Here is a 7,021-nt window from a genome sequence, read left to right on the forward strand (position 1 = left end):
TATGTGAAGTATCCAGAACAGGCAAATTCATAGAGACAGGAAGTAAATTAACAGTTGCAAAGGAGGGAGGAGTTGGGAGGCATTGGGTTTCTCTTTCAGTTCAGTTCAGTCGCTCAGTCGTGTCCGACTCTTTGCGACCCCATGAATTGTAGCACGCCAGGCCTCCCTGTCCATCACCAACTCCCAGAGTTCACCCAGACTCATGTCCATCGAGTCAGTGATGCCATCCAGCCATCTCATCCTCTGTCGTCCCCTTCTCCTCCTGTCCCCAATCCCTCCCAGCATCAGAGTCTTTTCCAATGAGTCAACTCTTCGCATGAGGTGGCCAAAGTATTGGAGTTTCAGCTTAGCATCAGTCCTTCCAATGAACACCCAGGACTGATCTCCTTTGGAATGGACTGGTTGTTTCTCTTTAGAGTGATGCAAATGTTCTAGAGTTAGTAGCTGTACAACTTGCAAATGCAAAAAACCCTTGAATTGTTCATATTCATATTAAAAGGGCAAATTTTATGTATGTTGTACATAAGGAAGCCACCCCAAATGTACCACCCCAAAATGTGTCTCTTTGGCATGAGTATTAATTTAGGGAGATTTATTTTTAAGAAACAGTCTTAAAAGTCTCTTTTAAGTCCTAAAGTCTTTCTTTTCACCTGCCCCTTAACTGCCTAAAGAATTTAGATAAAGCATCTATTGCCAGCATAGAGGTATCACCAGAGATGCTTGCAAAGAATTTAGGCTAGATGTGGTGGGGGAAACTCAGCAAGGCCCAGACATTTAGAGTCCACTCTGCCTCATTGTCTGTCCCTGGCCCAACAAACTGTTGTTTACCAAACATCTGCTTTTCCTACTTACTTGAATTGCCTTCCTTTGAAGTCCCAAACCATTACTCTCAATATCCGCCTTTGTCTTTAGCTGAAAGTGGTTTTTAAGGTCAGGGCTTTGACCATTTTAGTGAGCTATTTTGCTTTCCTGATTCTCTTCCATGTTATTAAACTTTTGATTTTCTCTTGTTAATCTATCTCATGTCAAATTTCCTGTAATTCTTAGACCAGCCAGAAGAATCTAGAAGGTAGAGGAAAATGTATTTCTCCTTGACATAGGTGAATTATATCTCAATTTTTTAAAAAGTAGATCAGTGTGGGCTCACATATTCTCTGCCTAGGAAGCACCTTTGCTGCTGCTGCTGCTAAGTCACTTCAGTCGTGTCCGACTCTGTGTGATCCCACAGACAGCAGCCCACCAGGCTCCCCTGTCCCTGGGATTCTCCATGCAAGAACACTGGAGTGGGTTGCCATTTCCTTCTCCAATGCATGAAAGTGAAAAGTGAAAGTGAAGTCGTTGAGTCGTGTCCGACTCTTAGCGACCCCATGGACTGCAGCCTACCAGGCTCCTCCGTCCATGGGATTTTCCAGGCAAAGTACTGGAGTGGGGCGCCATTGCCTTCTCCAGGAAGCGCCTTTACTTTTAGATAAAGTAATTTTAAAACTGCCAAAGCAGTACATGACAGCTACCTATTAAAAATTACAATAAAGACTTTACTACTGTATAGCACAAGGAACTCTACTCAGTGTTCTGTGGTGACCTAAATGGGAAGGATATCTGAAGAAGAGGGGCTATATGTATAAGTATAGCTAATTCACTTTGCTGTACAGCAGAAATAACATAACATTGAAAAGCAACTACACTCCACTAAAAATTTTTTAAAAGATTAGCATTTTTGCTGAAACTATTTCTGTAAAACTAACTCCTCCAAAATGGTGTATGGAATAGATAACTTCTGTAATATACTTCTTTTCTCAACTTCTTGTGAAAATTTGTATTTCCTCAATAAATCATTGCCAAATTCTATTTTTAGTTGTACTATGATAAATTTGGGTTGAAATGTCTTTTAAAATGTTGAAATTAAATGGCATTTTTATATAAATCACAATAACTTTGTATTTAATTTAAAAGACTCTAAGTGTTCAAAAGATACGTTTAAAAATTAGACAATTTTGGATATGTTGCTTAGCATTAACTTGGTATGATTTTAGAGTTAAATATTTTTATTTATTGAAATTTGTAAGGAGATGAATACTGGACAAGTTAAGATAAGCTGAGAGGATGTTTTCAGGGACCAGGACATACAATGCAAATTCAGAACTTCTGGAAAATACAGAAAAATACCTGTTTTACTGCAAACTAAAATTTCCCTAATACTTTTCTTCAAATTATTTAAGGTAGCAAGATATATACATTGCTTTTAAAATATTTAACTTTTAATGGTATAAGAATAACTTTCAATGCCCAAGTCTCCAGTTTTCAAAGATACTAAAATCATTCATCTTAAACAGTTTTCTTTTTTTTACTCCTTGAAACTAAATGCAGTTCAGTTATTTGATTAGTTAATGCTAGAATTTGACCTGGAGCTTATATAATTAGAAGAGACACTAGTTTTCCTCATTTAAAAGCCTAGTTAGCATATGACAGTCTCGTTTCCGGGGAAGTCAAACCTCTGCTGCTTCTTTTTATAACCTTTAAGTTAATTCAGAATCCAGATACGCCTTGATCTGATGATGATATAACCACGGCCAGCAACATGGGGTAAGTAGTGCTTTTGTATGCTTTGTGAGGCATTGAGAGGGCAAATATTTTCATAAGAGAAGAAATCTCATAAATCTTTACTAATGTGGGTTCAAAATATGCTAACTTTTATTTAAGGAAGTCATTTAAAGAAATTACTATTTATTCAAAGAAAATATTCATCTTCTTGCTTAATTTTTATATGATGCATAATCTGCCTTTGCAGGTTGTCAACTAAAAAATGTTTGGACTGAAGAGTTTGCTTATTTACATATTTAGTTGAAGCTGACTTAAAATTTGAGAGCAATCTTAAAGAAAGGATGACTGACTGCCTATTTTACAAAGCAGATAAATCCAATATGTGTATGCCTCTTTAGGATTAAGAATGAAAAATGAAAAAGATTAGAAATGGAGGGAGGTTAATTCATGCCTTTTGTAACATAGAAAAGGGATAGAGGATTCTTAAGTGTTTACTCCTCTATGTGCAGAAAAATATGTATTAATTAATTAGGAACATTAGTGAAAATTCTAAAGCCTTTGCAGGGGCTTGGGGAATATGATAAGAAGAATTAGGTTTCACTTGAAAGCTTTCTTTTCTTAAGTGAGAATGGGAATCCACTATAATTAGTTTTTATATGCTGAAACAATAATATTCTGAAAAATATAGAAATTTGTCTTTGTGTAAATTTTGTCTTTTTTAATCTCCTTTTAATACAAAATTATTGGCTGCAAATGGTGTAGCCATTTAAAGGCACTTCTGAAGGATTTAGCATAAACAATCAGAATTTATATGAAAGAACTTTTTAGACACACTTTCTTTTAAATAGTTTCCAAGAATTGAATTAACATCTAAATTTTTGCTAATACCATGGGCTCCAAAATGCAATCAAAACCAGCCTGAAACCTCAGAGGCTTCTGAAAGGAAGATGATCATACTATTGCTAACTTTTCATACAAATATAAAGGTTAATAGATAAGTGCCTTGTACAAATTTTACATACATTTGATTGATTTGGTTTGGGATAGAATTGATGAGACTCCTGAATTCTCTTTATTTCCCCTCTTTCCTCTCTCTCTTTCCTTCTCTCCTCCTCTGTCCTCTTTTCTTTAATGAAGGGAGTTCACCTTTTTGAGGGTCAAGGATCACTCTAAGAATTATTAGAAACCAGCCCACCCTCTCTGCAAAGATATGTAAAATCACACCAAATTTTGCATATAATTTCAGAAGACTTATAGATGGCTTGAAATACAATCTGTGGACACCCTGGGTTAAAGACCTTCGATTTTGAAATTTAAGACTAGAGTATGAGTTGCTCAACATTTTTCTTAGCTTCTGGGTTTTTATAAAATGTAAGAATCTTTTAAATTAATAATTCCTGCTAATCTTCTCTCAGAGACAATGTTGAAGATGCGGATTCTCCCACTGACTAGCTCCCAGCACACACACACACACACACACATGCAAATACACAAACACCTTACATGAGAGTGAAACACAGTTTAACGGATATCTATAGTTTTGACAGTCACATTACTGCTGCTTGTCCCCACTGACTTGATTAATCACTTCTGCTTTCGAGAGTGCTAGGAATCACCTTGGGAATCACGGAAGAAAAAAACCCTCATTATTTTATTTCATTTATAGCTCTCAATGCCCCATATAAGATGAACTAAACCATAAATTGCAAAAGATTACACAAGACACGTTTCTGATTCGTAGGTTCATGGTTATTTTGTTGTCTGTCCCTGCCCTTATCAAGAAAAGAGAGATTACAAAGTTTTAATAAGCATTTCAATCTTCCTCAATAATCAGGAAAATATAAAGAGAAAATGGCAGCTGATTAAATGCTCAAATGTGTCCATTTGAGGAGATCTCTAAAATGTATCTCCTGATAATGAAGAAGTAGCTATTTAGGATTTGGGGGAGGGGAGTGTTTTATCTGAAAGCTATTGGAGAATACAATGTCCTTATATGGGTCTATGCTAGCCTTTTCCATTTCGGGGGAGCTATGCTGGCATGGTTTTAGTGAGCAATGAAGAGGCAAATAGTAGGAAATTCTTAATGCTATTTAGAAAACCTCCTCCTCCTCTTAAATTTTCTCTGGATTTCTTATGGAATGTGTGCATGGGTGGGCTGGGTGGAGATGGTGCATAAGGATGGGCAAAGGGATAAACGGAGGAGAAGTGGAAGAACCTTATCTTGTAAAATACCTTCCATCTGCTATTTACTATAACACTTGGGCAAAGGATGAACAATGGGATAGAAGGGTTGGTTGCATTCTTTCCTGAGATGCTCTTCAATATTCTTTCCTTACCTCCTCCAGGGTCAATCAGAGTACCCCCAGTTGACATCTGGGCAAAAAGAAAGGTTAAGTCTCTGTCAAAATTGTAGAACCAATAAATTCATTATTATAGCATATTCAGCCTCCTTTTAGTTTCCTAGTTTAAGAGAGTGTAGAGTAATTTTAAAAGTTCTTTCCACTTCTGTATCAGGGAATTACTCTTTTTCCAACTCTTTTTTTTTTTTTCTGGGCAAAGCATACATTTAGCTCATGCAGTAACCTTTGAAATATTGCTCTGTCTGTGCCCTCCTTTCCATTCTAATAGTCACTTCCCTAATTCAGGCCATCATTGCCTTTTACTTGGATTATTAAAGGTGCCCATCTTAGCCACTCTGCAGCTGGTCTTTCCTCTGCAGTCAAAATTGTCATCTTCTTACTGAGAACATGTGATCTGGTTATTCCCCTGCTCAGAGGCTTTCAGTAACTCCTTATTCTGTCCACATCAGATGAGACTCCCAAGAAGATATTGACTGCCCTTTATCTGTCTCTAATCCACCTATCCAGGCTTACCCTCTACTCTACCAATGATACTTCCTGGAACCCCTAAATCCTCTGATGCATTGCAACTGTCCACCTCTGATCACTGTCCACTTCACTGATCCCCTTTGTGCCATATCTACATACTGTTCACAGTCAAGCTCATAACCTATCTTCTTTATGACACTTTCTTTAATCCCCATGACCAGAACTCATTTTTTTTTTTCTCTGCAAGTTTTAGGTACTTTATACTTTTCTTACTGCATTTTCCCAATCCATCATATGCTATAGCTATATGTATGTCTCATCTTTCCCACTAGTCTGTAAACTCCCTGAAGGAGGAAAAATGATATAAAAATATCATTTTTATATTCCCTCCCAAGATCTGGCACAATGCCTTTTACATAGTATGGGCTAAATAAATGTTTTCTGAGTTGAAATGAACTCTGCTTTTCCTATAATACGCAAAAAAGCTAAAATTTAATTTTAGCCAAAATTCCTTTTTCCTTCCCTACGAGAGTGGCCCCATTTTCCAAGTTCCTATCTGAAGAGCTCAAATCAATGTACAATATCCAAGATATGGGTGATGCAAGAAAGAAAGGGTAAAAACAACTGGAGGGATACCCTAGAGGCTTGTTAATAGTAGACAATTTGTTGATATGAGGAAAGCACACGTAGGATCAGAGGAAATGTAATGACACTTTTAAGATTTAAAAATGGTTCTTGGTTCAAGACAACTTCCTAAAGGACCAGCATATAAGTAAGGTTGGGCTCAAACCTAAATAATAGTGGCTTACATAAGCTAGAAGCTCACTTCCCTCTTACGTTCAAAAAAGAAGGTCCATAGATAGGCAATCCAGAGCTCTTCAATCAATTCCTTGGTGTGAGAGACCAAGATCCCTTCCGTCTTGCTCTTCTGCCATCCTCAGTGTCTCACCTCTTGGTACAGAAGGTTGCTAGGAGTCCACCTGTCTCATTTGTGTGTTCAGCCAGCAGGAACGAGGAATGGAAAGAAAAAGATCTGCTGTCTCTTTTAAGGAGACTTCCCAGAAGTCACTCACACTATTTCTATTTGTAACTCTTGAGTAGAATCTATCCCCATGGCTACAACTACCTGTGAAGGAGAATGGGGAATACAGTTTTGTTTTGTTTTAACAGGTTTCTTAGAAAACAGGGAACATGGTTACTGGGTGGCAATTAGCAGTGACTGACAGGGTCGGTAAGGCCATCCATTGCCTCTCATATTCCTTTAGGACAAAGAACAGCATTTGTACAAAAAAAAAGAATCTTTTAAGAAAAATTTTCTGTGAAGTTAAAGGGAAAGAAAGAGCAAGCCAAGCTGGGAATAAACATAGATTCACTTTGGATAAAGGACAGGGACCTTGACAAAATGACAAAGGTGGTTCAGCAAGCCCACTCCTATATCCTGGCCCTGCCCCTCAGCCCTCACTCACCTTGATCTTCACTTCTGAACTGTGAGGTGACTATTATTACTACTGTGCCAATTATACCAATTAAGAAACTGAAGGTCCAAAGATTCAGAGACTTGGCCAAACTGCCCAAGAGGCTTCAGCTAATGAAAAATAAATAAAACACAGCTGGCTTGGAATCTGCTGTCCTACTCACAAAATTCATAGAGT

The 7,021-nt window shown here is 37.4% G+C and overlaps 1 long non-coding RNA gene across 1 annotated transcript; it reads right to left on the minus strand.

Annotated features, from left to right (window-relative positions):
- Positions 1–214: 214 nt before the first annotated feature.
- Positions 215–6,394, minus strand: LOC139185748 (uncharacterized). The gene is made up of 3 exons (XR_011569222.1): positions 6,319–6,394; positions 4,878–4,914; positions 215–410 (listed from the first exon to the last, which is right to left on the minus strand). It is a non-coding gene; the product is annotated as an uncharacterized lncRNA (long non-coding RNA).
- Between the last annotated feature and the right edge of the window lie 627 nt (positions 6,395–7,021).

This window comes from Bos indicus, chromosome 11 (genome assembly GCF_029378745.1).
Source record: "Bos indicus isolate NIAB-ARS_2022 breed Sahiwal x Tharparkar chromosome 11, NIAB-ARS_B.indTharparkar_mat_pri_1.0, whole genome shotgun sequence".
NCBI classification, from domain to species: Eukaryota; Metazoa; Chordata; class Mammalia; order Artiodactyla; family Bovidae; genus Bos; species Bos indicus.